At 47.8% G+C, this 14,521-nt stretch overlaps 1 protein-coding gene across 2 annotated transcripts in view; it reads left to right on the forward strand.

Annotated features, from left to right (window-relative positions):
• DAAM2 (dishevelled associated activator of morphogenesis 2) overlaps nt 1–14,521 on the forward strand; it is a 104,456-nt gene that overhangs the window by 20,584 nt on the left and 69,351 nt on the right. Inside the window, exon 1 of one of the 2 annotated variants that reach the window (XM_033102412.1) lies at nt 13,703–13,816. The exons of the other annotated variant lie outside the window; for it this stretch is intronic. The gene's annotated coding sequence lies outside the window, so the exon portion shown is untranslated. Of the gene's footprint in view, nt 1–13,702; nt 13,817–14,521 lie in introns of those variants that run through there. 2 annotated transcript variants of the gene reach the window in all.

A 14,521-nucleotide genomic window follows, 5' to 3' on the forward strand; every position in this document is an offset into this window, starting at 1 on the left:
TCCAACCCATCTCATTCTCATAATAGACCTGCAAAGTGGGTGTCAACCCATTTTACAGAAGAGAAAACGGAGGTTCTGAGAGTTTAGGCACCCTGCCTGAAGTCGCATAGCTAGTTAGAGGCACAGAGACCATTCCAAATAAGGTGTGCCTGACTCCAAGACCCCTCTTCCTTGTACTGCCCCCGACACATCGCAGACATCTCCCTTTGTGATGACCTGAACAACCTACTGCCTACCTTCCACTGTGTTACAACTCTCTAGCCTCAGCAAGCGTTTTTCAATATCCCCACCTCCCCTCCGTGCCTGCATCAGCCTTCTAGTCACAGAGTGGAAGGGGGCTTCTGAGGTGGGGGTCTGTGGGAGCTCCTGCAGTGCCTGTAGCTTGACATTGTGATCCTATATCTCAGGCCTGTGCCATCCTTTTTGCTGAGAATATACCCATACCCTCTATTTCCACCTTTCTCCTCCTGTGAGTTCTAGAGGGTTTCCAAACCTAGGGTAGAGCCAGCCATTCATTAGTCTTTGTCCTGTGTCCAAGAATCCCAAATATACAAGAATTCTTATTGAAACGTCAAGGATTCTTGGGGACAGTGTGTGTCACCGAGAGAGATTCCTCACATTGGGAAATGGGAGTCTTCGTCCCGTCCAGGAAAATAAGTGTGGATTTCAGAGCTTGATGGAAGCGGATTGGCTCTCCCTGAAACCCCCCACCCCAGCTACATACCCCGTCGTAAACCACACTGGGGAGTTTGCCTCCCAGTTCATCTGAGGCTAACTGGATGACCTTTTCCTCCGGATATAGAAGGGAAAAGGAAGCAGACGGGTGTGTGTGTGTGTGTGTGTGTGTGTGTGTGTGTGTGTACAGGTCTCACCTGCGGGTCACTTTCTGTGAACTTCCTTGCCTCCTGGCATGAACCACTCATTTCATGAAGAACCCTCTAGTGACTTTTCTGGGGTGGCAGTGGGTCCCAGGATCAGGAATGGCAGGCAATGAGCCTGGCTGCTTTTCTGTGGCAGGAAATGTCTTCTCCCACTTTAGGGCAGCTCCACCTACCAGAGAGTCTCAGGTCATAGCATAGGATGTCTGCTCAAGGACACTGAGACAGCAGCCACTCGTGGCTATTCATGCGACTCCAGGTTAGAAACAGGGCAAGAGCCAAGACGCAGAGAGGTATGGAGTGGGTTATAATCCAGAAAAGCTTTGGAAGAATATGGAGTTTAAATAAAACAAGTTTCCCTCCTTAATTGTAAAAGAAATTATTATAGAAAATATAGAAAATACATAGAAGCAGAAAGAACAAAATAAAATTAGCCTATAAGCCCATCACTGGGGAACTGAAAGGGTCTTGGGTCTTTCTGTCCTTACACCCCTGCCCCCCAACTTGCCAGCTGGCCACAAACCACACTTGGGGAACTTGCCGTCCCAGTTCAGTTAACATCTGGTAATTCTTATTCCAGTCTTCTCTCTCTGCATGCATTTTTAAAGCAGGGTTGAGTACATATTGCATGTGCAGATGTTGGACAGTTCTGTATTCTGATTTTGTCTCTTTCCTTCGTGTTACCAACTGTGTAAATCAGAGAATTTTCAAGCTAGGTATGGAAAGGGGTCACTGAGCATGGTTTGGTAGAGAGAAAGCTCAGAAGTGGGGGAAGAACCCTAAAACACTGGAGGATACCCAGCGTGATGGAAGATCTTTTAAATGATGGAGGGTAACCAGGATCTCAAGTTCAACCTCCTGACTCCTGCACGGGCTGTGAGCAGCAACAAAGCAAATCCATGCCTCTGACAGAGACTTGGGTTCCCTGGCCATAGATAATAGCTCTAATGCCATTACAGCGTCGGCTTTTACAATGCTGAGTTTCAGGTTGTTAGTTGCTCCATTTTATAGATTTGGAAACTAAGGTTTAGAATAGTTAAAAACCTTGAAGCAAGGTCCACACTACACAGCAGCAGAGCTGCAATGGGAACTTGTTCCCCTTCTTCTAACCACTGTCTTGCACAGCTTCCCATTGCGAGAAAGAGGGTGTCTCCTGGTTACTCATGTTTTGCTGAGACTTTCTGGTTGGAGTCACCAAAGAACAAGGGGGTACCCTCTCACATGGCCCAGAGAGGACAGGTCATCTGGATTAATCGTGTTTCCTCTAGGGAGGGAACTTGAATGCCCGCGCCCTGCTCTCTGGAAGGAGTATACATCAAATCAGTAATCCCAGTGTCACTTCTCACCACGTGGCTCTTCCTTCAGGAAGTTTTCCAGGTTGAATTGCACTTAGTACTTGTCCCTTCCCTTCTCCATTCTCTTCAGTATTAGCCTTCTCTAATTCCCAGCTACAGCAGTAGTTGGTACTGTGACCACATGTCACCTGAGGAGCCTTGTCTTTGAAATTCAGAATAAATTAGCGGAATCAGCCCCCCCCAAGCACAGGAAGCCCCATATCCCTCTAAAAGAGCAGTGGGTTCTCAAAGAATGGTCCTGAACCAGCAGAATTGGGATCACCTGGAACTTGCTAGAAATGTAAATCTTTGCGCCCCACCCACCCCAGAGCCACTAAATCAAAGGCTGGGAGTCCAGCCCAGCTGTCGTACTTTATCAAGCCCACCTGGTGATTCTGGCCACACTAAAGTTTGAGAATTACTGGTCTAGAGATTTCGAAGTACCAGGTGATGGCTTCTATTTTTCCTGTCACCTCTAGCTCTGAGTTACTATTTCTATCCAATTAGTTAAGATTATTAATTATCTCTGGTCACAAGCAGGGCGGCCCCAAAGTTAAGGACGTGGACTCTCAAAAACTAGGATTTGAATTTGAATTGGATTTGAATTCTGCCTATACCTTGACTCATTGTAATCCCTGAGTGAGGGGCTGAAATTCCCTCTGCCTCAGACCTCTTAGCCCTACTATGGGATAGCAGTGGTATCCCCTATCGGGCAACTGGGATCATTTGGTAAGATTGCATGGCAAGTATTTGATCAGTGCCTGGCACTTAGTAGGGCTGCAATAAATGTTAACTCTTATTACTGGTTTCATGCAAGTGGACTCTTTTTTTGCACTGTGCTGACCCATGTGGAATTCAATGCCCACACCCTGATTTACTTACACACACACACACACACACACTCACACACACACACACACACCATTTATCCAGGGGCTTTGTGAACATGGTAAACTTGAAGGAGGTTTGAGGAGACCAATGGTGTTTATATCACAACAACGCAAACAATTTGAAATTGAATATTGGACAACCTTGTTCTAAAAAAGATTGATTATTTGGCCAGAGTCAGGTTGTTTGGCCTTCTTCCCAAGCTTTTTGGTTCTCACCAGCAACTCAGACAAGGAATTCCTCCTCTTTATTATGTCCGGTAGTTCAGCTGTCTTTGTTCTCCAGTCTCACTCCTAAACTTTACTCCTTGTCTCACTTTGCAAATCTAAAGACAACCTCTAAATAAGGGACCTTCTACTTCGGGGGTGCTCCTGCTGGCTTCCTCCCTCATCGGGGGGAGAGAGTAACAATGAAATTTGTTTCCCTACCAATGTGAACTCTGCTACCTCTTAGAATGCTTTAGTGGTAGAGTCATTTTGCACTTATCTATATATGTATATGACTGTTAATCTAGATTTATATGTCCATATCTTTTCCCCGTTGGAGCATGTTGTTCCACACATGTTCTTCCTGCTTTTTGTTCTAATCCTTCACACCCTCATAAAGGGGATTCAATCTCAGCCAGAGTTGTCAGCCTTGGTACTAGCCTGGATAATTCTCTGTTGGGGATGGAGGTGCTGTCCTGTGCATTACAGGATATTTAAGAGCATCCCAGGTCTCTACCCATTAAATGCCTGTAACATTCCCTGGTCGTAACAACCAAAAATGTTGCCAGATGTCCCAGGAAATGCCCCAGGTGGAGAGCCAATGGCCAAAGCTAAATTCTTCCGGTATTAGTTTCAGTCCATTACCACTTAGTTGGTCCCAGAGTTTATTTCTGTAGAGTATTGCAGGTCAGGGGTCTGGATTTATCCATTGAGAAGAAAGATGCAGAGTCCCAGCAGCCTCTGGGCCCCTGTTTATCCCTAAGGAGAACCACCAGTACTTTGTAATTGCATTTCCTCAAAGGTTCCACACTTCACCCATCTGCACGTGAGCCAAGGACATCCTGCTCCCTTTCTAGTAGTACCCGCTCTCAACTGCTCGACTCTCCCCTTCCAGCAGGAAACCTCACAGGAATCAGGGAATGGCCTTTGGGTTTTGGCTTATAAATACTCATGGTCTCATTTTTCTTACTGAGAATTTTTTTTTTTTTTTTTTAATCGTGTTTAACATTCTTGTTGCCGTAGTGGAAACTTTTGTTCTTTGGAGACTTTCCCATTCCAGGCCCAGGGTCAGATTCCTCAGCGGAACTCTGAACATTTTCTAGGGAAGTTTCTTTCACCACTGAGATTGTACCTTTGATGCATTTACACAACTGTGTTTGGCTTCTGAGTTAAGATGTCCCAGGATCCCAAAATAGACAGGAGGGAAGCTGGGCAGCTGGAGGAAGAGCCATGTGTCTGGGACTCAGTTGTCAGCCAAGACCAAAATCCTTTTATGGTTCCATTACTGTGTTGGATCTCTCTCCTCACACTCCAGCATCTCAAACCTAAGACAAGCAGCCAATGCTTGAGTCAGTATGAGTTAGATTGTGCTGTGATAACACACAACCCGCAAATTTCAGTGACTTAAAACGACAGGTTATTTCTGACTCATGCTACTTGTAATGGATCAACAGAGAGCCTCTGCTCATGATAGGCGCTCAGGGACCTAGGCTGGCAGAACGGACACTCCTTCAATGTTGACGATTGCTGTGCCAAGGGGTCCTGCCAATTTAATGCTCTAGACCCCTAAGTACATCTGTATTGTCCTGGTTCTCCAGGGAAACAGAACCTATCGGATGTCTGTTTTCCTCTGTCCCCCCTTCCCTCCCTCCTCCCTCCCTCTTTTCCTCTTTCCTTCCTATCTATCTCCCTATCTATCTATCTAGATTTATTTTGAGAAATTGGCTCACTTGATTGTGGGAGCTGGGAAGCTCAAAATCTGCAGGGCAGCCCAGCAGGCTAGAGACTCTGGGAAGAGTGGATTTTACAGCTCGAGTCCAAAAGCAGTCTGGAGGCAGACTTCCCTCCTCCTTGAGGGCCTTCACTATTTTCTTTATATCCTTTAAATGACTCGATGAGGTCCACTCACATTATGGAGGAGAATCTGCTTTACTCAAAGTCCACTAACTTAAATGTTTATCTCATCTAAAAAATACCGTCAGTGCAGTGACATCTAGACGGGTGTTTGACTAAATATCTGGTACGATGGCCTAGCCAACGTGACGTTTAAATTAAGCATCACAACACTCAGCTTCTACTCTCAGCTCATGGGCCAGAATTAGTCACGTGGCCCCACACAAATACAAGCGGCCAGGAAGTACAATCTGCTCTATGCTTAGAGTGGAGGATTGGGAACCAACAGTATATGACCAGGCACCAATAACTATCACAACTGTAAACGGACGAAATATCAGTCTGTGGTATCTCCATTTGAATGCATTCTGGTGTTCAAGGCAGAAATAGTTTTAGACTTAGACCCTCACGCCCCCTTTGCTCATAGGAGAGGTTATGGAAGGAGTGGGTTATGAAATGGCTTGGCCGCCAGTTTCACTAAAAACCTTCCTCTGTTTTGTCTTTACTGTTTTCTTTATTAAGTGTTTTCCGCGTGTGGTGTTGCATTCAAGAATCATTTGTATGTTGTGTACTTGAAGAATGTCCTGCAAAATAATTTGGCCTTGGTGACTTCCTTTTAGTACAAACCCTTCACGTTTCATTTTTCTTGCTTGGATCAGAAAGGGCTCAGGTGTCAGCCCTCACTTGGTCACCATGTCACTCTGTAATTCTGACACGTCCCTCTCCCGTCTGGGCCCGATTTTCCTGGCTGTCCAGAGGGGGCTTGAGCAATGGGAACTCTAAATTTCCTTCTGGCTCTAACGTTCTGTGCACCTTTGGTCCACACCTCTCCCCGTGACCCCCAGTGCCAGAGTTTGTGGACTGGCTGTCTGGTGGGTACAGCCAGGGCTGTGTGACAAAGTTTTCCTCCATGAAGCCGGCAGGATTGTTCTGGGTTCTCACTGTAAACTGGTCTCATTAGCGCCTTGGCCGTGCTGCATTCGCTAGCCCAGGGAGAATGCATACTACACACCAGCTGGGAAGTATCATCTCTGTGCCCTCTGACCCTGTGGCGACACCCTGCCTGTCTGACGGGGGAACCCAGGGCAAGGGTATGTTGGGACGGAACACTGGGAGGCATGCGGAGAGGGCAGGGGCGTGAGATGGAAAGAGTCTGGCCTCGCTGAGACAGGTCAGGCAGCTAGACCTGCCCTTCCAGGTCATCTGGGCAAACCGCATCTCCAAAGGGCAGAATTTCAAGGACCTCAAGCATTACTTGTTTCCTCCATATTCCCATTTGACAGTTCTAATACCCACCCAACCAGTTGTTTTGAAGCTCAAAGGAGATATTGTAGGAAGAAGTACCTGGAAAACTATAGAGGCTCTTCAAGCAATAATTGTTGTTATCATGTGTTGCCTTGTTCCACAGATAGTTTGGTGCTAGGGATAGAAAAGTGAACAAAGACTAAATTAATTCGCAGGCAGTGTGATGGCAGCTCAGATAGCGTGCTCTGGATGGGCAAAGATTGTGGGAGCTCAGAGCAGGGAGCGATCAATTCTGCCTGTGGGAGCAGAAGGCTCCATAGGAGCAGTGACAAGCCAGGTCTTGAAGGATATCAGTGACTTCATCGGAAGAAGAAAAGGGCATTCCAGGCAGGCGGCACTGTGTGAGCAAATGTCAGCGTGCTGAATAGGCTTAGGGAAACCTCTGGAAGGCTGGCCTGGCTGCCAGGTGGGGTGGGTGGGACAAAGTGAAGGGAAGCTGCAAACTGGGTGGTGAGCAAATTATGAAGGGTCTGGAATAACAGAAGAGGAGTTGAGTCTTAACTGAGTTGTTTTAATTATTAGGTTTTAGACAACTTTTTATTTCAGTTTTGACTGAAAGAAAAAGCTATTGCTTTCATTTTATTGAAAACCTGCCTGTAGATTCATAATAGGCAAAACTTAAATAAATTTAATCAGAGTATTGTTGCACTGTCCTGTTAGTTTTGTTACTCTCTTGTTTGTTACTCTCCTTCCTGTTGGAACTTACGTGTAGAGTGCATTCATCTTCCTGCTCCCGTCTGGGTCATTTGAAATATTCAAATTGGAATCTTTATTTTTTCTCTTTATAAAAGGAATAACTGCTTATTTCAGAAAGTGTGGAAAATACAGAAAACGGTAGAGATAAAAATAAAAAATAAAAAACAAGCACAGGTAATACCACCCTCTAGGTATTTAGCATTTGGATAATTCCTTGCAGTGAGCATTTTGAGGGCAGACCCCTTGTGTTGTGTGATGCTTTTCCCAGGGCATGAACCTGACCCTGGTAGGTGCTCCGTCGGCAATTGTAGTTTGATATAGTGAGGTTCCCTTCCTGGTTGTGCTCTAGTGGGACAATTTATGTTAAATCCTAATGTTTTGATTCATTACCTGTGAGACCTTGGCAGTTTCCTTTCTCTATGCCTCAGTTTCTTCATCTATAAAATAGGAACAACAACAACAATACCTACGTCCTAAAATGTGGGGACCAAATAAGTTGCAAAGTACACTGTAAGTGATTAATATTTGTTGTTGGTTATTGTCCTGCTCTCTGGGTGAGTCCAGGCCCTGGAGCTTATGCCAGAGCTTGTCCCTGAAGAAGGCTGGCTCATTCTTGCTCCCTCCTTCCTGTCCATGAGCTCTCAGTGCAGGCTGTCCCTTTAAGACAGGCTGCAACAACTATGGATGGTGCCAGGTGGGTACTAGACTAATGGGGGCGGGGATGGCAAATCACTGCCTAAATTATATAAATGTCTAACCACTATGCTGTACACCTGAAACTAATACAAAATAATATTGCACGTCAACTGTAACTGAAAAAAATAAATAATTTAATAAAAATAAAAGAGAAAGGCGGCCCCATACTTGGCTACTCCACGGAGGGCCCTGCCACCCCTGCACGGTGCCCCTGTGGGCTGCAGATGGGACCCTCCTGAGCTGGACCTGAGTGCTGGAGCCTCTGAGAAGGGTGCTGCTTAGAATCCAGTGTACATCCCCCCGGGAATTCATGCCCTGGGAAGGGCTCCCTGTCCTGTCTGTAGCCTCCCCATTGAGACCCTGGGCTCCTATCCCCCCAGCCCTGGCTCTGGGGCATAGGAGGATCATTCTTAAGGCCTGAGCTCAGGATCCCTGAACAGAAAGTTGGAAATAGCTGGGTAAACTTGGTAAGTGACAGAAACCCACGGTGCTTCCTCCTCCTTGGATTGTGGATTGCAGATTTGGGGTTGAGTCTTGCCAGATGGAATTTTTTTTTTATTGAAGTATAGTTGACATACAATATTTTATTAGCTTCAGGTGCACAACACAGTGATTCAACATTTATGTACCACATGATGTGATCCCCACGATACGTCTGGGAACCATCTATCACCATGCAAAGTTATGACCGTGTTGACTGTTTTCCCTGTGCTGTACACTACATCCCCGTGACTGTTTTATCCCCGGGACTGGAAGTTTGGACCTCTTGTTCCCCTTCACCTTTTCCATCCACCCTCCCAACTCCCCTTCCCCCTGGCAACCATCAGTTTGTTCTGTGACTCTGTTTCCTTTTTGTTTTGTCTGTACAAATGTTTGTTTTGTTTCTTAGATTCCACATATAAGTGAAATTATATAGTATTTGTCTTACTCGGTCCCAGTTATTTCACTGAGCATAACACCCTCTAGGTCCATCCATGTTGTTGCAAATGGCAACATTTCATTCAGAATCTGATGGGCAATTGTGGGAAGGAGGTGGGGCTGGGAGTCCCAGTGGGTGGTGAGACTTGGGGATACACCCTTGGCCCCCTTCTCTCAGGGGTTGTCACCCTTGAGGCAGGGAGCTGAGGGTTGACATCTGGAAATATCTGGAGCCTGGCCCAAGGGGTGAAGATCAGGGAGGGGCAGATGTCAGATTTCTCTCTTATTTGGGGAAAACAAAGTGTGGGCAGTGAGGTCTGTATGCAAAGATGCCGAGGCCAAATGACATTTGAAGCCTGAGGGTGCAGTGGGTGACCCTGCTGCTGTGTCTCAGCAGGGGACTCAGGCCAATTCCTCTTCCTCCTGGGGTGAGGGGCAGACCAGGCCCTGGGCTTGTTCCTCAGGCCTCTGAGAGGTCTGTGTTGGCCCCTTGGACTGGGGCAGCTGCCTGTGAGCCGCAGTGGGCAGTGCCATAGTGGGAGGAGGCAGGTCTGCCAAGGGCAGGGAAGAATGGGGAGCCTGTTGTTCCTAAGCCTGGGAACAAGGCGTTGCGGAGAGGCCCACGCTGCCTCCAGCTCAGCGTGAGAAGCACTGGGGGCAGAGATCTGTGCAGCAGGCGGAATGGGGCTGAGCTGGCACCCTCACCTTCTGCAGAGCAAGTGGTCTCCCAGCCCTGTATCTTGTGGCATGGGCACAGGTGAGCTCTCTGCCCGGGAGGTCCAAGTGCAGTTGGCGGGGCTGGGCATAGGCCTGAGAGGTAACCTCCCCCTGAGAAGGCTGGAGATAGGAGTAGCCTCAGCTCCTGCGTTTCTCTGAGGCTGCGAGTTCCCAGTCAGAGAAGCTCTCTGCTAAATTCTGCTCCAACAGCTCTTTCCTGTGACCTCAGTTGTGTGGGGCTCTGTGCTGGTGGCTTCCTGAAACAAAGATGCCATAATGGAATTGCGAGAGTATGAAGATCTGGAAAGCTCTTTGGCTATGGGATTAAAGCCATCCTTGAAAAGTAATAATAATAACCACCATTTACTCTGTACCTTGAATGTGCCAGTTACTGTGCCAAGGGCTTGATGGGTACCATCTCATTTAATTCTCCCAGTAATTCTTTGAGTCATGAATAATTTTGGAGATTTAAGAGATGAAGAAATTGAGGCGCAGAGAAGTTAAGGACCTTGCCTGAGGGCACAGAGCTGGTAAATTGCAGATCCAAGTTCGAACTTCTTCATTCAATCCTGTATTCATTCGTTTGTTCGACAAAATTGAGCTAAAGGTCTACTATGTGCCAACCATGGGCATTGACAACAAGGCTGGGCGTAGACTGGGGAAGGCGCAGCCCACCTAACTCCACAGTCTGGATCCTCAGCCCCACGCAGAGTCTTTCAAACGGGCCCACAGACCCTTGAGGGAGTGTGTTAAGAACTGTGCTTGAGGACCTTCTTTTACTTAAGAAATGTTGCATTTTATTTTCATTTTAATAATAATCTAAAAATCGAATGCATTCATTCTAAATGGCCATCATATAACTTACCACTGGCATGAGATTTTTAGTCCCCGAGTTTATGTTTCTGTGCAAGTGGTTTCCGAAAATGATAGTGTTTAACTTTTAATGCTTTGTTTCTTAAACTGGGTTCTACATTGTGTGCTTGGAAGGCCCAAAGTATCAAAGATTAAGAAAACCTACATCGATTCTGCTGCAAGAAGGGAGAGGTACAGTACAGGTGTCCCAAGATAACATGGTTCCACATCCCCCTTTCCTCCGGTACAGTGACCTGAACTCACGTAGGGTGAAGCAGCTTGGGGGTTCTGATCTTCCAGCCTCTGGGTCTCCAGGATCAGGATGGACTCAGTCCAGAGGCTCAGAGAGGAACATACAAGTCAGGAAAGAGGAAAGCCCCCCAAATAGGAGCCAGAGCCCCACTCTGACACAAGATCTCTGAGCCCCAGTGAATGGTTTCTCCTCTCTAGGCCTTCACAGCTGGAAAACTTATGCTAAGGCTGGGAAGGGAGAGTGAGGGCCTCCTAGGAGCACCGTGTGACATCCTCTTAAAGAGGGGTGTTCTCCCTCAGGTCATTCCAGAAACTTCTGACCTCTCCCTGTATCCAGCTGTTAGGTGAGAAGGCCATGGTGGGATCCACGATGTAGGGAACTGTGGATGTGATTCAGGCCTTACCACCCAGGGTGTGCTGGACATCACGTCAGCCTGGTGCCTGGGCCTTTGTATGGGGCTAGGTGACCAGCAGTACCCTGTGGGGCGGATAATCCACCAGAGCAGGTGGCTGGAGACAGGAAACCCGGGACCTAGACCTGCTCTTCTTCCCCTTCCATCTCCTCTTCCTCTCCTCCTGCTGAGGTTTGGGTCCTGCCGTGATGCACCTTGTGGTCACACGTATATCTGATTAACGCTCTAGTGTGTCTTCATTTTCTGGTCACTGTCCCTCACCTGGAGCCTGAGCAATCATCCTGGTCTTTCTGTCTCCAGACCCCTTTCCACCCTTTTCCGTCTTGTACATGAAGAGTCGGCAAGTGTTTTCTGTAAAGGTCCTGAGGAAGTATTTCAGCTGTGGGGGCCACATAATCTGTTGCAGTCACTCAGCTCAAGCACCAAAGACCTAGACAATATGTAAATGGATGGGCATGGCTGTGTGCCAATAAAACTGTCTTTACAAAGTCTGTCAGGGGGCCAGATTTGGCAACCTGTGCCTGGGATGCAGTTAGCCTCTGCTGAAAAACATTCCCCACGGCCTGCTTGACTCCTTAATCGGACGGGCCCCCCGCTTCTGCATCTCCAGGTGCTTCTTCTCTACTGAGTCCTTCTCCTGCCCTCGTAAGCCCCACTCTCCAGCCACACCACACTGCCTGCCCTTCTTTAAACATACTCTTCTATGGCATGCCTCCTGGCCTTTGCCTGAGCTTTGCTCTTTGCCGGAACGCCCTCCTCCTTCTCGTGCATCCTGTCTACTCGTCAGACTCTGACTCCTTGTTCAGGATAGATGTTCCCTCTTTGTGTCCTGCCGTGACCCTCCATCCCTCAACCCTCACCAACAGTGGTTCTTCCTCTCCTCGGTGACTCTGCCGCGTACTGCTTGCCTCAAGGGTGACCTCCCTACGCTACACTTTAGTTACTTGTTTCTAACTTTATCTCCTCAAAGGCAGGATTCAACAGGACTTGGCTATCTCGGCCGCCTCCCCATCGCCAGCTCCAGCCTGCCAGGCAGTAGGCACTCAGGAAACAGGGTTGGCACAAACACCTATGACTGCCCCCTTTTGCCCCTAGAGCCCAGGCTGACCCGGGGGCTTTGGAGGGTCTACCTGTTCCATTTTGGGAAAGCAAGATCTCGTCAGGTGTCGGGCATTGAAGCGTCTGGTAGCTAAACCCGTCACTGGCCCTATAACCGGAGTCTGTGGTTCCCTATGCCCCATGATCGGGTGTCCCTGTTTGTTTTGACATCCTGAGTGGGGCACGAGAGATCGAGATTTCAAAGCAAGAATTTTCTCTAGCAGGCATTGAAGGCTGAGCCCATGCCAGCTCCTGGGGCTCCCCTGTTAGCATTTTCACTTAATTAAGAAAACAAGCCCCAAATCCCTGACAGAGATGGTTGTGTAGACTTAGGCCAGAGGATTTGTGTCAGCGTGCAGCAGAGGCCTCCCAGCTCCTGTGCGGGATGAGCTGAAAGATAGTGCGCCAGAGAGGACCACAGTGCCTCTTGCAAGAGAAGGTGCCTCAGACGTCGGGCTGTGGGGAGCCAGCTCCAGGCAGAGCCCAGAGCATGAATTTCTGCTCCTCCTTCTCTTCCAAGGCATTTAATGAACAGGTGGAACGTGGAGAAAGACAGACTGGGTGAGAATAGGAGAGGATACAAGAGACCGGGATGTGCCAATCTGCTTCTCTGGAAACAGGTGATTCCAACTCCCTGGCTACTGGAGGACAATGGTGAGAGGTGACCTAGGGGTGGCTTCAGGTGCGGTCTGGGTCGCTGACCTGCCAAGGGGAAGCCTGGTCAGGGATGCTGCTCACCCATGAAGAGCCTTGGTGTGAATTTAAAAAGGCTGTCATTCCTTAAGGGAAAAGTATTTAGCATATTGCTGTAGAAGCAGCCCAGACACCCTCTCCCCTGCCCGCACACTCTCTGTGTGCCCAGGAGAAGGTGCTGGGCCTTCATGAACACCATCCCCTGAGATGGGTGTGATTTCAAAGGTGGGAATTGGAGTTAGGCCTCCGGGAGTTGCAGGAACATGGGTGCACACAGGTGTCTGTGCTAAGTGTCCGGCCGGTGCATTTCCTCCCAAGTGTATGTGTCCTGGGGGCAGGGTGGCTTTATGCATCCCCTTGGAAGTGTGATTCTCTTGCAGTTCACAGCCTGAACACCACGTGTAGTGGTCCTGGCATCTCTTGGGCAGAATGCAGAAGCAGAGACACCCAGTTCTGCTCTACCACTACGAAATTGTCCAGGGCGAATTATTTGGCCTTTGTGAACCTCCAGTTTCCAGTAGGAAATGAGGATGAGGCTTACATTTTATGTGTGTCCCGGCAGTTGGGGGAAATATTAGATAAGGCATCTCCCAGTCTGGTTCAGTGAACCTGGTTTCCTTCCCCATCAGACAGCTATCTTGGTCCAACTTCTGCCTGCTGGCTCTGCATCTAGCTGTCTTTAAAAATACTGGGGAGAAATAACAAAGACATGGTTACCTTCTGCTCAGCTGGGGGAGGCCAGGCCTGGGGAGGAAGTGGTTCTAGGGCCAGCTCTCAGTAGCTGGTGGTGGCTGGTCCAAATAACCGACAGTTGCTGGCAGATACACTGTGACTTTTAAGAGCCCTCCCCTTACTCCTCTGGGAACGTCAAGGCTTCCTGCCTTCTGTAAGTCATTGCTTCATCACCGTCTCTCACAGGACGAGGTCGCATTCCGCAAGCAGCTGCGACCATTTCAGGAAGGCAGATTTCTCCAAAGGTGAGCATCTCCGTGGTGTTTGTGCTAAAGCTTGAGAGAAGTCATTTGGGTGTTTAGGGGAGTCTTGAGTCTTTCTCTCTCTCTTTTTTGTTCGTGTGTTTGTTTTCTTCATTTCCAACAGAACCCTCAAGTTGCGTAGCTGGGATGACCAACAGCTCTTCTTTCTTGGAACACATACCCCAAATGTCACCTGATCCTCCTAAAAATTCCCCAATCCCTTGCTTTCTGCTTGTGCTGGTGATTTTGCTCACTTCATCTTAGGACCGTTTGAACACCAAAATTAAGGAAAATATACACGAATTCAGGTGTGGAATACAAAAGGCATACTAATGGAGGGCAAATAATGATAAGTGTGTGTGCCTGGCAGATCAGAAACGTTTGGACTGACTGTTGGAAGCACTTTCCCCTTTTACAAAAGCGTTTCTAAGTATTCATCAGGCTTCACAGGGAAAATTTGAGATAAAGACCAGGAGACGTTGTGAATTTATCTCTGGAATATCAGGGAACATCGTCCAAAGAGAAAGGTGGTATAGCCTGGGCCGGGCAGGATTCAATATTTAGGGAAAAATTCACTAATGAATCTCAGCTAAGATTTTTGGAGAATTTTTGTTGTTGTTGTTGTTGGTATTACATTTTTGTAGTTGTTTTTACCATATACGCTATCTTCAGTAGAAACCATTTAATGGGAAACAAAGAACCAAACCA

This window comes from Rhinolophus ferrumequinum, chromosome 3 (assembly GCF_004115265.2).
Source record: "Rhinolophus ferrumequinum isolate MPI-CBG mRhiFer1 chromosome 3, mRhiFer1_v1.p, whole genome shotgun sequence".
Taxonomy (NCBI): Eukaryota; Metazoa; Chordata; class Mammalia; order Chiroptera; family Rhinolophidae; genus Rhinolophus; species Rhinolophus ferrumequinum.